The 19,104-nt window shown below is 31.9% G+C and overlaps 1 protein-coding gene across 1 annotated transcript in view; it reads right to left on the bottom strand.

The window, feature by feature from the left end:
- LOC133664279 (XK-related protein 4-like) overlaps positions 1-19,104 on the bottom strand; it is a 30,136-nt gene that overhangs the window by 8,190 nt on the left and 2,842 nt on the right. The gene's annotated exons all lie outside the window — the stretch shown is intronic.

Here is a 19,104-nt window from a genome sequence, read left to right as displayed (position 1 = left end):
TCACAGCACAGGGAAGTAAGGTCTCCACCTAGTGGTGCGCCGTAGAATCACCTGCTTAAATATTCAAACACAGTGTTACTGTTCAAACTGTGTGTAGTGTTGTATATACCTGTTCAATAACACCTTGTTTTAATGAATACTTAGGTGTACTACACTACTGTATTTAATGTTGTCATTATGGTGGTACTTAATGAATACTTAGGTCTACTACACTACTGTATTTAATGTTGTCATTATGGTGGTACTTAATGAATACTTAGTTCTACTACACTACTGTATTTAATGTTGTCATGGTGGTACTTAATGAATACTTAGGTCTACTACACTACTGTATTTAATGTTGTCATTATGGTGGTACTTAATGAATACTTAGGTCTACTACACTACTGTATTTAATGTTGTCATGGTGGTACTTAATAAATACTTAGGTCTACTACACTACTGTATTTAATGTTGTCATGATGGTACTTAATGAATACTTAGGTCTACTACACTACTGTATTTAATGTTGTCATGGTGGTACTTAATGAATACTTAGGTCTACTACACTACTGTATTTAATGTTATAGTGGTACTTAATGAATACTTAGGTCTACTACACTACTGTATTTAATGTTGTCATTATGGTGGTACTTAATGAATACTTAGGTCTACTACACTACTGTATTTTAATGTTATGGTGGTACTTAATGAATACTTAGGTCTACTACACTACTGTATTTAATGTTGTCATGATGGTACTTAATGAATACTTAGGTCTACTACACTACTGTATTTAATGTCATTATGGTGGTACTTAATGAATACTTAGGTCTACTACACTACTGTATTTAATGTTGTCATGATGGTGGTACTTAATGAATACTTAGGTCTACTACACTACTGTATTTAATGTCATTATGGTGGTACTTAATGAATACTTAGGTCTACTACACTACTGAATTTAATGTCATTATGGTGGTACTTAATGAATACTTAGGTTTACTACACTACTGTATTTAATGTTGTCATGATGGTGGTACTTAATGAATACTTAGGTCTACTACACTACTGTATTTAATGTCATTATGGTGGTACTTAATGAATACTTAGGTCTACTACACTACTGTATTTAATGTCATTATGGTGGTACTTAATGAATACTTAGGTCTACTACACTACTGTATTTAATGTCATTATGGTGATACTTAATGAATACTTAGGTCTACTACACTACTGTATTTAATGTTGTCATGATGGTGGTACTTAATGAATACTTAGGTCTACTACACTACTGTATTTAATGTTGTCATGATGGTGGTACTTAATGAATACTTAGGTCTACTACACTACTGTATTTAATGTTGTCATTATGGTGGTACTTAATGAATACTTAGGTCTACTACACTATTGTATTTAATGTCATCATGGTGGTACTTAATGAATACTTAGGTCTACTACACTACTGTATTTAATGTTACAGTGGTACTTAATGAATACTTAGGTCTACTACACTACTGTATTTAATGTTGTCATGATGGTGGTACTTAATGAATACTTAGGTCTACTACACTACTGTATTTAATGTTGTCATTATGGTGGTACTTAATGAATACTTAGGTCTACTACACTACTGTATTTCATGTTGTCATGGTGGTACTTAATGAATACTTAGGTCTACTACACTACTGTATTTAATGTTGTCATGGTGGTACTTAATGAATACTTAGGTCTACTACACTACTGTATTTCATGTCATTATGGTGGTACTTAATGAATACTTAGGTCTACTACACTACTGTATTTAATGTTGTCATTATGGTGGTACTTAATGAATACTTAGGTCTACTACACTACTGTATTTCATGTCATTATGGTGGTACTTAATGAATACTTAGGTCTACTACACTACTGTATTTAATGTTGTCATTATGGTGGTACTTAATGAATACTTAGGTCTACTACACTACTGTATTTTAATGTTATGGTGGTACTTAATGAATACTTAGGTCTACTACACTACTGTATTTAATGTTGTCATGATGGTACTTAATGAATACTTAGGTCTACTACACTACTGTATTTAATGTTGTCATGATGGTGGTACTTAATGAATACTTAGGTCTACTACACTACTGTATTTAATGTTGTCATGGTGGTACTTAATGAATACTTAGGTCTACTACACTACTGTATTTAATGTCATTATGGTGGTACTTAATGAAAACTTAGGTCTACTACACTACTGTATTTAATGTTGTCATGGTGGTACTTAATGAATACTTAGGTCTACTACACTACTGTATTTAATGTCATTATGGTGGTACTTAATGAATACTTAGGTCTACTACACTACTGTATTTAATGTCATTATGGTGGTACTTAATGAATACTTAGGTCTACTACACTACTGTATTAAATGTCATGATGGTGGTACTTAATGAATACTTAGGTCTACTACACTACTGTATTTAATGTTGTCATGATGGTACTTAATGAATACTTAGGTTTACTACACTACTGTATTTAATGTTGTCATTATGGTGGTACTTAATGAATACTTAGGTCTACTACACTACTGTATTTAATGTTGTCATGATGGTGGTACTTAATGAATACTTAGGTCTACTACACTACTGTATTTAATGTCATTATGGTGGTACTTAATGAATACTTAGGTCTACTACACTACTGTATTTAATGTCATTATGGTGGTACTTAATGAATACTTAGGTCTACTACACTACTGTATTAAATGTCATGATGGTGGTACTTAATGAATACTTAGGTCTACTACACTACTGTATTTAATGTTGTCATGATGGTACTTAATGAATACTTAGGTTTACTACACTACTGTATTTAATGTTGTCATTATGGTGGTACTTAATGAATACTTAGGTCTACTACACTACTGTATTTAATGTTGTCATGATGGTGGTACTTAATGAATACTTAGGTCTACTACACTACTGTATTTAATGTTGTCATGATGGTGGTACTTAATGAATACTTAGGTCTACTACACTACTGTATTTAATGTTGTCATTATGGTGGTACTTAATGAATACTTAGGTCTACTACACTACTGTATTTAATGTCATTATGGTGGTACTTAATGAATACTTAGGTCTACTACACTACTGTATTTAATGTTGTCATCATGGTGGTACTTAATGAATACTTAGGTCTACTACACTACTGTATTTAATGTTGTCATTATGGTGGTACTTAATGAATACTTAGGTCTACTACACTACTGTATTTAATGTCATTATGGTGGTACTTAATGAATACTTAGGTCTACTACACTACTGTATTTAATGTTGTCATGGTGGTACTTAATGAATACTTAGGTCTACTACACTACTGTATTTAATGTCATTATGGTGGTACTTAATGAATACTTAGGTCTACTACACTACTGTATTTAATGTTGTCATTATGGTGGTACTTAATGAATACTTAGGTCTACTACACTACTGTATTTAATGTTGTCATTATGGTGGTACTTAATGAATACTTAGGTCTACTACGTTACTGTATTTAATGTTGTCATGGTGGTACTTAATGAATACTTAGGTCTACTACACTACTGTATTTAATGTTGTCATTATGGTGGTACTTAATGAATACTTAGGTCTACTACACTACTGTATTTAATGTCATTATGGTGGTACTTAATGAATACTTAAGTCTACTACACTACTGTATTTAATGTTGTCATTATGGTGGTACTTAATGAATACTTAGGTCTACTACACTACTGTATTTAATGTCATTATGGTGGTACTTAATGAATACTTAGGTCTACTACACTACTGTATTTAATGTCATTATGGTGGTACTTAATGAATACTTAGGTCTACTACACTACTGTATTTAATGTTGTCATGGTGGTACTTAATGAATACTTAAGTCTACTACACTACTGTATTTAATGTTGTCATGGTGGTACTTAATGAATACTTAGGTCTACTACACTACTGTATTTAATGTCATTATGGTGGTACTTAATGAATACTTAGGTCTACTACACTACTGTATTTAATGTTGTCATTATGGTGGTACTTAATGAATACTTAGGTCTACTACATTACTGTATTTAATGTTGTCATGGTGGTACTTAATGCATACTTAGGTCTACTACACTACTGTATTTAATGTTGTCATGGTGGTACTTAATGAATACTTAGGTCTACTACACTACTGTATTTAATGTCATTATGGTGGTACTTAATGCATACTTAGGTCTACTACACTACTGTATTTAATGTCATTATGGTGGTACTTAATGAATACTTAGGTCTACTACACTACTGTATTTAATGTTGTCATTATGGTGGTACTTAATGAATACTTAGGTCTACTACACTACTGTATTTAATGTTGTCATTATGGTGGTACTTAATGAATACTTAGGTCTACTACATTACTGTATTTAATGTTGTCATGGTGGTACTTAATGAATACTTAGGTCTACTACACTACTGTATTTAATGTCATGATGGTGGTACTTAATGAATACTTAGGTCTACTACACTACTGTATTTAATGTTGTCATTATGGTGGTACTTAATGAATACTTAGGTCTACTACACTACTGTATTTAATGTTGTCATTATGGTGGTACTTAATGAATACTTAGGTCTACTACATTACTGTATTTAATGTTGTCATGGTGGTACTTAATGAATACTTAGGTCTACTACACTACTGTATTTAATGTCATTATGGTGGTACTTAATGAATACTTAGGTCTACTACACTACTGTATTTAATGTTGTCATTATGGTGGTACTTAATGAATACTTAGGTCTACTACATTACTGTATTTAATGTTGTCATGGTGGTACTTAATGAATACTTAGGTCTACTACACTACTGTATTTAATGTCATGATGGTGGTACTTAATGAATACTTAGGTCTACTACACTACTGTATTTAATGTTGTCATTATGGTGGTACTTAATGAATACTTAGGTCTACTACACTACTGTATTTAATGTTGTCATTATGGTGGTACTTAATGAATACTTAGGTCTACTACACTACTGTATTTAATGTTGTCATTATGGTGGTACTTAATGAATACTTAGGTCCACTACACTACTGTATTTAATGTTGTCATTATGGTGGTACTTAATGAATACTTAGGTCTACTACGCTACTGTATTTAATGTTGTCATTATGGTGGTACTTAATGAATACTTAGGTCTACTACACTACTGTATTTAATGTTGTCATTATGGTGGTACTTAATGAATACTTAGGTCTACTACGCTACTGTATTTAATGTTGTCATTATGGTGGTACTTAATGAATACTTAGGTCTACTACACTACTGTATTTAATGTTGTCATGGTGGTACTTAATGAATACTTAAGTCTACTACACTACTGTATTTAATGTTGTCATTATGGTGGTACTTAATGAATACTTAGGTCTACTACACTACTGTATTTAATGTCATTATGGTGGTACTTAATGAATACTTAAGTCTACTACACTACTGTATTTAATGTTGTCATTATGGTGGTACTTAATGAATACTTAGGTCTACTACACTACTGTATTTAATGTTGTCATGGTGGTACTTAATGAATACTTAGGTCTACTACACTACTGTATTTAATGTCATCATGGTGGTACTTAATGAATACTTAGGTCTACTACACTACTGTATTTAATGTTGTCATTATGGTGGTACTTAATGAATACTTAGGTCTACTACACTACTGTATTTAATGTTTTCATTATGGTGGTACTTAATGAATACTTAGGTCTACTACACTACTGTATTTAATGTCATTATGGTGGTACTTAATGAATACTTAGGTCTACTACACTACTGTATTTAATGTTGTCATGGTGGTACTTAATGAATACTTAGGTCTACTACACTACTGTATTTAATGTCATCATGGTGGTACTTAGTGAATACTTAGGTCTACTACACTACTGTATTTAATGTTGTCATTATGGTGGTACTTAATGAATACTTAAGTCTACTACACTACTGTATTTAATGTTGTCATGGTGGTACTTAATGAATACTTAGGTCTACTACACTACTGTATTTAATGTTGTCATGATGGTGGTACTTAATGAATACTTAGGTCTACTACACTACTGTATTTAATGTCATCATGGTGGTACTTAATGAATACTTAGGTCTACTACACTACTGTATTTAATGTTGTCATTATGGTGGTACTTAATGAATACTTAAGTCTACTACACTACTGTATTTAATGTTGTCATGGTGGTACTTAATGAATACTTAGGTCTACTACACTACTGTATTTAATGTTGTCATGATGGTGGTACTTAATGAATACTTAGGTCTACTACACTACTGTATTTAATGTCATTATGGTGGTACTTAATGAATACTTAGGTCTACTACACTACTGTATTTAATGTTGTCATTATGGTGGTACTTAATGAATACTTAGGTCTACTACACTATTGTATTTAATGTCATTATGGTGGTACTTAATGAATACTTAGGTCTACTGCACTACTGTATTTAATGTTGTCATGGTGGTACTTAATGAATACTTAGGTCTACTACACTACTGTATTTTAATGTTGTCATTATGGTGGTACTTAATGAATACTTAGGTCTACTACACTATTGTATTTAATGTCATTATGGTGGTACTTAATGAATACTTAGGTCTACTACACTACTGTATTTAATGTTGTCATGGTGGTACTTAATGAATACTTAGGTCTACTACACTACTGTATTTCATGTCATTATGGTGGTACTTAATGAATACTTAGGTCTACTACACTACTGTATTTAATGTTGTCATGGTGGTACTTAATGAATACTTAGGTCTACTACACTACTGTATTTCATGTCATTATGGTGGTACTTAATGAATACTTAGGTCTACTACACTACTGTATTTAATGTTGTCATGGTGGTACTTAATGAATACTTAGGTCTACTACACTACTGTATTTAATGTTGTCATGGTGGTACTTAATGAATACTTAGGTCTACTACACTACTGTATTTAATGTTGTCATTATGGTGGTACTTAATGAATACTTAGGTCTACTACACTACTGTATTTAATGTTGTCATGGTGGTACTTAATGCATACTTAGGTCTACTACACTACTGTATTTAATGTTGTCATGGTGGTACTTAATGAATACTTAGGTCTACTACACTACTGTATTTAATGTTGTCATGGTGGTACTTAATGAATACTTAGGTCTACTACACTACTGTATTTCATGTCATTATGGTGGTACTTAATGAATACTTAGGTCTACTACACTACTGTATTTAATGTGGTCATTATGGTGGTACTTAATGAATACTTAGGTCTACTACACTACTGTATTTAATGTGGTCATTATGGTGGTACTTAATGAATACTTAGGTCTACTACACTACTGTATTTAATGTGGTCATGATGGTGGTACTTAATGAATACTTAGGTCTACTACACTACTGTATTTAATGTTGTCATTATGGTGGTACTTAATGAATACTTAGGTCTACTACACTACTGTATTTAATGTTGTCATTATGGTGGTACTTAATGAATACTTAGGTCTACTACACTACTGTATTTAATGTTGTCATGGTGGTACTTAATGAATACTTAGGTCTACTACACTACTGTATTTCATGTCATTATGGTGGTACTTAATGAATACTTAGGTCTACTACACTACTGTATTTAATGTTGTCATGGTGGTACTTAATGAATACTTAGGTCTACTACACTACTGTATTTAATGTTGTCATGGTGGTACTTAATGAATACTTAGGTCTACTACACTACTGTATTTAATGTTGTCATTATGGTGGTACTTAATGAATACTTAGGTCTACTACACTACTGTATTTAATGTTGTCATGGTGGTACTTAATGCATACTTAGGTCTACTACACTACTGTATTTAATGTTGTCATGGTGGTACTTAATGAATACTTAGGTCTACTACACTACTGTATTTAATGTTGTCATGGTGGTACTTAATGAATACTTAGGTCTACTACACTACTGTATTTCATGTCATTATGGTGGTACTTAATGAATACTTAGGTCTACTACACTACTGTATTTAATGTGGTCATTATGGTGGTACTTAATGAATACTTAGGTCTACTACACTACTGTATTTAATGTGGTCATTATGGTGGTACTTAATGAATACTTAGGTCTACTACACTACTGTATTTAATGTGGTCATGATGGTGGTACTTAATGAATACTTAGGTCTACTACACTACTGTATTTAATGTTGTCATTATGGTGGTACTTAATGAATACTTAGGTCTACTACACTACTGTATTTAATGTTGTCATTATGGTGGTACTTAATGAATACTTAGGTCTACTACACTACTGTATTTAATGTTGTCATGGTGGTACTTAATGCATACTTAGGTCTACTACACTACTGTATTTAATGTTGTCATGGTGGTACTTAATGAATACTTAGGTCTACTACACTACTGTATTTAATGTGGTCATTATGGTGGTACTTAATGAATACTTAGGTCTACTACACTACTGTATTTAATGTTGTCATGGTGGTACTTAATGAATACTTAGGTCTACTACACTACTGTATTTAATGTTGTCATGATGGTACTTAATGAATACTTAGGTCTACTACACTACTGTATTTAATGTTGTCATGGTGGTACTTAATGAATACTTAGGTCTACTACACTACTGTATTTAATGCCATTATGGTGGTACTTAATGAATACTTAGGTCTACTACATTACTGTATTTAATGTTGTCATGATGGTGGTACTTAATGAATACTTAGGTCTACTACACTACTGTATTTAATGTTGTCATGATGGTGGTACTTAATGAATACTTAGGTCTACTACACTACTGTATTTAATGTTGTCATCATGTTGGTACTTAATGAATACTTAGGTCTACTACACTACTGTATTTAATGTTGTCATGATGGTGGTACTTAATGAATACTTAGGTCTACTACACTACTGTATTTAATGTTGTCATGATGGTACTTAATGAATACTTAGGTCTACTACACTACTGTATTTAATGTTGTCATGATGGTGGTACTTAATGAATACTTAGGTCTACTACACTACTGTATTTAATGTTGTCATGATGGTGGTACTTAATGAATACTTAGGTCTACTACACTACTGTATTTAATGTTGTCATGATGGTGGTACTTAATGAATACTTAGGTCTACTACACTACTGTATTTAATGTTGTCATGATGGTGGTACTTAATGAATACTTAGGTCTACTACACTACTGTATTTAATGTTGTCATGATGGTGGTACTTAATGAATACTTAGGTCTACTACACTACTGTATTTAATGTTGTCATTATGGTGGTACTTAATGAATACTTAGGTCTACTACACTATTGTATTTAATGTCATCATGGTGGTACTTAATGAATACTTAGGTCTACTACACTACTGTATTTAATGTTACAGTGGTACTTAATGAATACTTAGGTCTACTACACTACTGTATTTAATGTTGTCATGATGGTGGTACTTAATGAATACTTAGGTCTACTACACTACTGTATTTAATGTTACAGTGGTACTTAATGAATACTTAGGTCTACTACACTACTGTATTTAATGTTGTCATGATGGTGGTACTTAATGAATACTTAGGTCTACTACACTACTGTATTTAATGTTGTCATGATGGTGGTACTTAATGAATACTTAGGTCTACTACACTACTGTATTTAATGTTGTCATTATGGTGGTACTTAATGAATACTTAGGTCTACTACACTACTGTATTTAATGTTGTCATGATGGTGGTACTTAATGAATACTTAGGTCTACTACACTACTGTATTTAATGTTGTCATGATGGTGGTACTTAATGAATACTTAGGTCTACTACACTACTGTATTTAATGTTACAGTGGTACTTAATGAATACTTAGGTCTACTACACTACTGTATTTAATGTTGTCATGATGGTGGTACTTAATGAATACTTAGGTCTACTACACTACTGTATTTCATGTTGTCATGGTGGTACTTAATGAATACTTAGGTCTACTACACTACTGTATTTAATGTTGTCATTATGGTGGTACTTAATGAATACTTAGGTCTACTACACTACTGTATTTAATGTTGTCATGGTGGTACTTAATGAATACTTAGGTCTACTACGCTACTGTATTTCATGTCATCATGGTGGTACTTAATGAATACTTAGGTCTACTACACTACTGTATTTAATGTTGTCATTATGGTGGTACTTAATGAATACTTAGGTCTACTACACTACTGTATTTTAATGTTATGGTGGTACTTAATGAATACTTAGGTCTACTACACTACTGTATTTAATGTTGTCATGATGGTACTTAATGAATACTTAGGTCTACTACACTACTGTATTTAATGTTGTCATTATGGTGGTACTTAATGAATACTTAGGTCTACTACACTACTGTATTTTAATGTTATGGTGGTACTTAATGAATACTTAGGTCTACTACACTACTGTATTTAATGTTGTCATGATGGTACTTAATGAATACTTAGGTCTACTACACTACTGTATTTAATGTTGTCATGATGGTGGTACTTAATGAATACTTAGGTCTACTACACTACTGTATTTAATGTCATTATGGTGGTACTTAATGAAAACTTAGGTCTACTACACTACTGTATTTAATGTCATTATGGTGGTACTTAATGAATACTTAGGTCTACTACACTACTGTATTTAATGTCATTATGGTGGTACTTAATGAATACTTAGGTCTACTACACTACTGTATTAAATGTCATGATGGTGGTACTTAATGAATACTTAGGTCTACTACACTACTGTATTTAATGTTGTCATGATGGTACTTAATGAATACTTAGGTTTACTACACTACTGTATTTAATGTTGTCATTATGGTGGTACTTAATGAATACTTAGGTCTACTACACTACTGTATTTAATGTTGTCATGATGGTGGTACTTAATGAATACTTAGGTCTACTACACTACTGTATTTAATGTTGTCATGGTGGTACTTAATGAATACTTAGGTCTACTACACTACTGTATTTAATGTCATTATGGTGGTACTTAATGAATACTTAGGTCTACTACACTACTGTATTTAATGTCATTATGGTGGTACTTAATGAATACTTAGGTCTACTACACTACTGTATTAAATGTCATGATGGTGGTACTTAATGAATACTTAGGTCTACTACACTACTGTATTTAATGTGGTCATTATGGTGGTACTTAATGAATACTTAGGTCTACTACACTACTGTATTTAATGTGGTCATGATGGTGGTACTTAATGAATACTTAGGTCTACTACACTACTGTATTTAATGTTGTCATTATGGTGGTACTTAATGAATACTTAGGTCTACTACACTACTGTATTTAATGTTGTCATTATGGTGGTACTTAATGAATACTTAGGTCTACTACACTACTGTATTTAATGTTGTCATGGTGGTACTTAATGAATACTTAGGTCTACTACACTACTGTATTTCATGTCATTATGGTGGTACTTAATGAATACTTAGGTCTACTACACTACTGTATTTAATGTTGTCATGGTGGTACTTAATGAATACTTAGGTCTACTACACTACTGTATTTAATGTTGTCATGGTGGTACTTAATGAATACTTAGGTCTACTACACTACTGTATTTAATGTTGTCATTATGGTGGTACTTAATGAATACTTAGGTCTACTACACTACTGTATTTAATGTTGTCATGGTGGTACTTAATGCATACTTAGGTCTACTACACTACTGTATTTAATGTTGTCATGGTGGTACTTAATGAATACTTAGGTCTACTACACTACTGTATTTAATGTTGTCATGGTGGTACTTAATGAATACTTAGGTCTACTACACTACTGTATTTCATGTCATTATGGTGGTACTTAATGAATACTTAGGTCTACTACACTACTGTATTTAATGTGGTCATTATGGTGGTACTTAATGAATACTTAGGTCTACTACACTACTGTATTTAATGTGGTCATTATGGTGGTACTTAATGAATACTTAGGTCTACTACACTACTGTATTTAATGTGGTCATGATGGTGGTACTTAATGAATACTTAGGTCTACTACACTACTGTATTTAATGTTGTCATTATGGTGGTACTTAATGAATACTTAGGTCTACTACACTACTGTATTTAATGTTGTCATTATGGTGGTACTTAATGAATACTTAGGTCTACTACACTACTGTATTTAATGTTGTCATGGTGGTACTTAATGCATACTTAGGTCTACTACACTACTGTATTTAATGTTGTCATGGTGGTACTTAATGAATACTTAGGTCTACTACACTACTGTATTTAATGTGGTCATTATGGTGGTACTTAATGAATACTTAGGTCTACTACACTACTGTATTTAATGTTGTCATGGTGGTACTTAATGAATACTTAGGTCTACTACACTACTGTATTTAATGTTACGGTGGTAATTAATGAATACTTAGGTCTACTACACTACTGTATTTAATGTTGTCATGATGGTGGTACTTAATGAATACTTAGGTCTACTACACTACTGTATTTAATGTTGTCATGATGGTACTTAATGAATACTTAGGTCTACTACACTACTGTATTTAATGTTGTCATGGTGGTACTTAATGAATACTTAGGTCTACTACACTACTGTATTTAATGCCATTATGGTGGTACTTAATGAATACTTAGGTCTACTACATTACTGTATTTAATGTTGTCATGATGGTGGTACTTAATGAATACTTAGGTCTACTACACTACTGTATTTAATGTTGTCATGATGGTGGTACTTAATGAATACTTAGGTCTACTACACTACTGTATTTAATGTTGTCATCATGTTGGTACTTAATGAATACTTAGGTCTACTACACTACTGTATTTAATGTTGTCATGATGGTGGTACTTAATGAATACTTAGGTCTACTACACTACTGTATTTAATGTTGTCATGATGGTACTTAATGAATACTTAGGTCTACTACACTACTGTATTTAATGTTGTCATGATGGTGGTACTTAATGAATACTTAGGTCTACTACACTACTGTATTTAATGTTGTCATGATGGTGGTACTTAATGAATACTTAGGTCTACTACACTACTGTATTTAATGTTGTCATGATGGTGGTACTTAATGAATACTTAGGTCTACTACACTACTGTATTTAATGTTGTCATGATGGTGGTACTTAATGAATACTTAGGTCTACTACACTACTGTATTTAATGTTGTCATGATGGTGGTACTTAATGAATACTTAGGTCTACTACACTACTGTATTTAATGTTGTCATTATGGTGGTACTTAATGAATACTTAGGTCTACTACACTATTGTATTTAATGTCATCATGGTGGTACTTAATGAATACTTAGGTCTACTACACTACTGTATTTAATGTTACAGTGGTACTTAATGAATACTTAGGTCTACTACACTACTGTATTTAATGTTGTCATGATGGTGGTACTTAATGAATACTTAGGTCTACTACACTACTGTATTTAATGTTGTCATGATGGTGGTACTTAATGAATACTTAGGTCTACTACACTACTGTATTTAATGTTGTCATGATGGTGGTACTTAATGAATACTTAGGTCTACTACACTACTGTATTTAATGTTACAGTGGTACTTAATGAATACTTAGGTCTACTACACTACTGTATTTAATGTTGTCATGATGGTGGTACTTAATGAATACTTAGGTCTACTACACTACTGTATTTAATGTTGTCATGATGGTGGTACTTAATGAATACTTAGGTCTACTACACTACTGTATTTAATGTTGTCATTATGGTGGTACTTAATGAATACTTAGGTCTACTACACTACTGTATTTAATGTTGTCATGATGGTGGTACTTAATGAATACTTAGGTCTACTACACTACTGTATTTAATGTTACAGTGGTACTTAATGAATACTTAGGTCTACTACACTACTGTATTTAATGTTGTCATGATGGTGGTACTTAATGAATACTTAGGTCTACTACACTACTGTATTTAATGTTACAGTGGTACTTAATGAATACTTAGGTCTACTACACTACTGTATTTAATGTTGTCATGATGGTGGTACTTAATGAATACTTAGGTCTACTACACTACTGTATTTCATGTTGTCATGGTGGTACTTAATGAATACTTAGGTCTACTACACTACTGTATTTAATGTTGTCATTATGGTGGTACTTAATGAATACTTAGGTCTACTACACTACTGTATTTTAATGTTATGGTGGTACTTAATGAATACTTAGGTCTACTACACTACTGTATTTAATGTTGTCATGATGGTACTTAATGAATACTTAGGTCTACTACACTACTGTATTTAATGTTGTCATTATGGTGGTACTTAATGAATACTTAGGTCTACTACACTACTGTATTTTAATGTTATGGTGGTACTTAATGAATACTTAGGTCTACTACACTACTGTATTTAATGTTGTCATGATGGTACTTAATGAATACTTAGGTCTACTACACTACTGTATTTAATGTTGTCATGATGGTGGTACTTAATGAATACTTAGGTCTACTACACTACTGTATTTAATGTCATTATGGTGGTACTTAATGAAAACTTAGGTCTACTACACTACTGTATTTAATGTCATTATGGTGGTACTTAATGAATACTTAGGTCTACTACACTACTGTATTTAATGTCATTATGGTGGTACTTAATGAATACTTAGGTCTACTACACTACTGTATTAAATGTCATGATGGTGGTACTTAATGAATACTTAGGTCTACTACACTACTGTATTTAATGTTGTCATGATGGTACTTAATGAATACTTAGGTTTACTACACTACTGTATTTAATGTTGTCATTATGGTGGTACTTAATGAATACTTAGGTCTACTACACTACTGTATTTAATGTTGTCATGATGGTGGTACTTAATGAATACTTAGGTCTACTACACTACTGTATTTAATGTTGTCATGGTGGTACTTAATGAATACTTAGGTCTACTACACTACTGTATTTAATGTCATTATGGTGGTACTTAATGAATACTTAGGTCTACTACACTACTGTATTTAATGTCATTATGGTGGTACTTAATGAATACTTAGGTCTACTACACTACTGTATTAAATGTCATGATGGTGGTACTTAATGAATACTTAGGTCTACTACACTACTGTATTTAATGTTGTCATGATGGTACTTAATGAATACTTAGGTTTACTACACTACTGTATTTAATGTTGTCATTATGGTGGTACTTAATGAATACTTAGGTCTACTACACTACTGTATTTAATGTTGTCATGGTGGTACTTAATGAATACTTAGGTCTACTACACTACTGTATTTAATGTTGTCATGGTGGTACTTAATGAATACTTAGGTCTACTACACTACTGTATTTAATGTTGTCATGATGGTACTTAATGAATACTTAGGTTTACTACACTACTGTATTTAATGTCATCATGGTGGTACTTAATGAATACTTAGGTCTACTACACTACTGTATTTAATGTTGTCATTATGGTGGTACTTAATGAATACTTAAGTCTACTACACTACTGTATTTAATGTTGTCATGGTGGTACTTAATGAATACTTAGGTCTACTACACTACTGTATTTAATGTTGTCATGATGGTGGTACTTAATGAATACTTAGGTCTACTACACTACTGTATTTAATGTCATTATGGTGGTACTTAATGAATACTTAGGTCTACTACACTACTGTATTTAATGTCATCATGGTGGTACTTAATGAATACTTAGGTCTACTACACTACTGTATTTAATGTTGTCATTATGGTGGTACTTAATGAATACTTAAGTCTACTACACTGCTGTATTTAATGTTGTCATGGTGGTACTTAATGAATACTTAGGTCTACTACACTACTGTATTTAATGTTGTCATGATGGTGGTACTTAATGAATACTTAGGTCTACTACACTACTGTATTTAATGTCATTATGGTGGTACTTAATGAATACTTAGGTCTACTACACTACTGTATTTAATGTTGTCATTATGGTGGTACTTAATGAATACTTAGGTCTACTACACTATTGTATTTAATGTCATTATGGTGGTACTTAATGAATACTTAGGTCTACTACACTACTGTATTTAATGTTGTCATGATGGTGGTACTTAATGAATACTTAGGTCTACTACACTACTGTATTTAATGTCATTATGGTGGTACTTAATGAATACTTAGGTCTACTACACTACTGTATTTAATGTTGTCATTATGGTGGTACTTAATGAATACTTAGGTCTACTACACTATTGTATTTAATGTCATTATGGTGGTACTTAATGAATACTTAGGTCTACTACACTATTGTATTTAATGTCATTATGGTGGTACTTAATGAATACTTAGGTCTACTACACTACTGTATTTAATGTCATCATGATGGTACTTAATGAATACTTAGGTCTACTACACTACTGTATTTAATGTTGTCATTATGGTGGTACTTAATGAATACTTAGGTCTACTACACTACTGTATTTAATGTTGTCATTATGGTGGTACTTAATGAATACTTAGGTCTACTACACTACTGTATTTAATGTTGTCATGGTGGTACTTAATGAATACTTAGGTCTACTACACTACTGTATTTAATGTCATTATGGTGGTACTTAATGAATACTTAGGTCTACTACACTACTGTATTTAATGTCATTATGGTGGTACTTAATGAATACTTAGGTCTACTACACTACTGTATTTAATGTTGTCATGGTGGTACTTAATGAATACTTAGGTCTACTACACTACTGTATTTCATGTCATTATGGTGGTACTTAATGAATACTTAGGTCTACTACACTACTGTATTTAATGTTGTCATGGTGGTACTTAATGAATACTTAGGTCTACTACACTACTGTATTTAATGTGGTCATTATGGTGGTACTTAATGAATACTTAGGTCTACTACACTACTGTATTTAATGTTGTCATTATGGTGGTACTTAATGAATACTTAGGTCTACTACACTACTGTATTTAATGTTGTCATGGTGGTACTTAATGCATACTTAGGTCTACTACACTACTGTATTTAATGTTGTCATGGTGGTACTTAATGAATACTTAGGTCTACTACACTACTGTATTTAATGTTGTCATGGTGGTACTTAATGAATACTTAGGTCTACTACACTACTGTATTTCATGTCATTATGGTGGTACTTAATGAATACTTAGGTCTACTACACTACTGTATTTAATGTTGTCATTATGGTGGTACTTAATGAATACTTAGGTCTACTACACTACTGTATTTAATGTGGTCATTATGGTGGTACTTAATGAATACTTAGGTCTACTACACTATTGTATTTAATGTCATTATGGTGGTACTTAATGAATACTTAGGTCTACTACACTACTGTATTTAATGTTGTCATTATGGTGGTACTTAATGAATACTTAGGTCTACTACACTACTGTATTTAATGTTGTCATTATGGTGGTACTTAATGAATACTTAGGTCTACTACACTACTGTATTTAATGTTGTCATGGTGGTACTTAATGCATACTTAGGTCTACTACACTACTGTATTTAATGTTGTCATGGTGGTACTTAATGAATACTTAGGTCTACTACACTACTGTATTTAATGTGGTCATTATGGTGGTACTTAATGAATACTTAGGTCTACTACACTACTGTATTTAATGTTGTCATGGTGGTACTTAATGAATACTTAGGTCTACTACACTACTGTATTTAATGTTACGGTGGTACTTAATGAATACTTAGGTCTACTACACTACTGTATTTAATGTTGTCATGGTGGTACTTAATGAATACTTAGGTCTACTACACTACTGTATTTAATGTTGTCATGATGGTGGTACTTAATGAATACTTAGGTCTACTACACTACTGTATTTAATGTTGTCATGGTGGTACTTAATGAATACTTAGGTCTACTACACTACTGTATTTAATGCCATTATGGTGGTACTTAATGAATACTTAGGTCTACTACATTACTGTATTTAATGTTGTCATGATGGTGGTACTTAATGAATACTTAGGTCTACTACACTACTGTATTTAATGTTGTCATGATGGTGGTACTTAATGAATACTTAGGTCTACTACACTACTGTATTTAATGTTGTCATGATGGTGGTACTTAATGAATACTTAGGTCTACTACACTACTGTATTTAATGTTGTCATGATGGTGGTACTTAATGAATACTTAGGTCTACTACACTACTGTATTTAATGTTGTCATGATGGTGGTACTTAATGAATACTTAGGTCTACTACACTACTGTATTTAATGTTGTCATTATGGTGGTACTTAATGAATACTTAGGTCTACTACACTACTGTATTTAATGTCATTATGGTGGTACTTAATGAATACTTAGGTCTACTACACTACTGTATTTAATGTTGTCATGATGGTGGTACTTAATGAATACTTAGGTCTACTACACTACTGTATTTAATGTTGTCATGATGGTGGTACTTAATGAATACTTAGGTCTACTACACTACTGTATTTAATGTTGTCATGATGGTGGTACTTAATGAATACTTAGGTCTACTACACTACTGTATTTAATGTTGTCATGATGGTGGTACTTAATGAATACTTAGGTCTACTACACTACTGTATTTAATGTTGTCATGATGGTGGTACTTAATGAATACTTAGGTCTACTACACTACTGTATTTAATGTTGTCATGATGGTGGTACTTAATGAATACTTAGGTCTACTACACTACTGTATTTAATGTCATGATGGTGGTACTTAATGAATACTTAGGTCTACTACACTACTGTATTTAATGTTGTCATGATGGTGGTACTTAATGAATACTTAGGTCTACTACACTACTGTATTTAATGTTGTCATGATGGTGGTACTTAATGAATACTTAGGTCTACTACACTACTGTATTTAATGTTGTCATTATGGTGGTACTTAATGAATACTTAGGTCTACTACACTACTGAATTTAATGTCATTATGTTGGTACTTAATGAATACTTAGGTCTACT

Source organism: Entelurus aequoreus, linkage group LG14, assembly GCF_033978785.1.
Source record: "Entelurus aequoreus isolate RoL-2023_Sb linkage group LG14, RoL_Eaeq_v1.1, whole genome shotgun sequence".
In the NCBI taxonomy this organism is placed as follows: Eukaryota; Metazoa; Chordata; class Actinopteri; order Syngnathiformes; family Syngnathidae; genus Entelurus; species Entelurus aequoreus.
The sequence above is the reverse complement of the archived record's forward strand: the minus strand, read 5'-3'. Positions and strand labels throughout refer to the sequence as shown.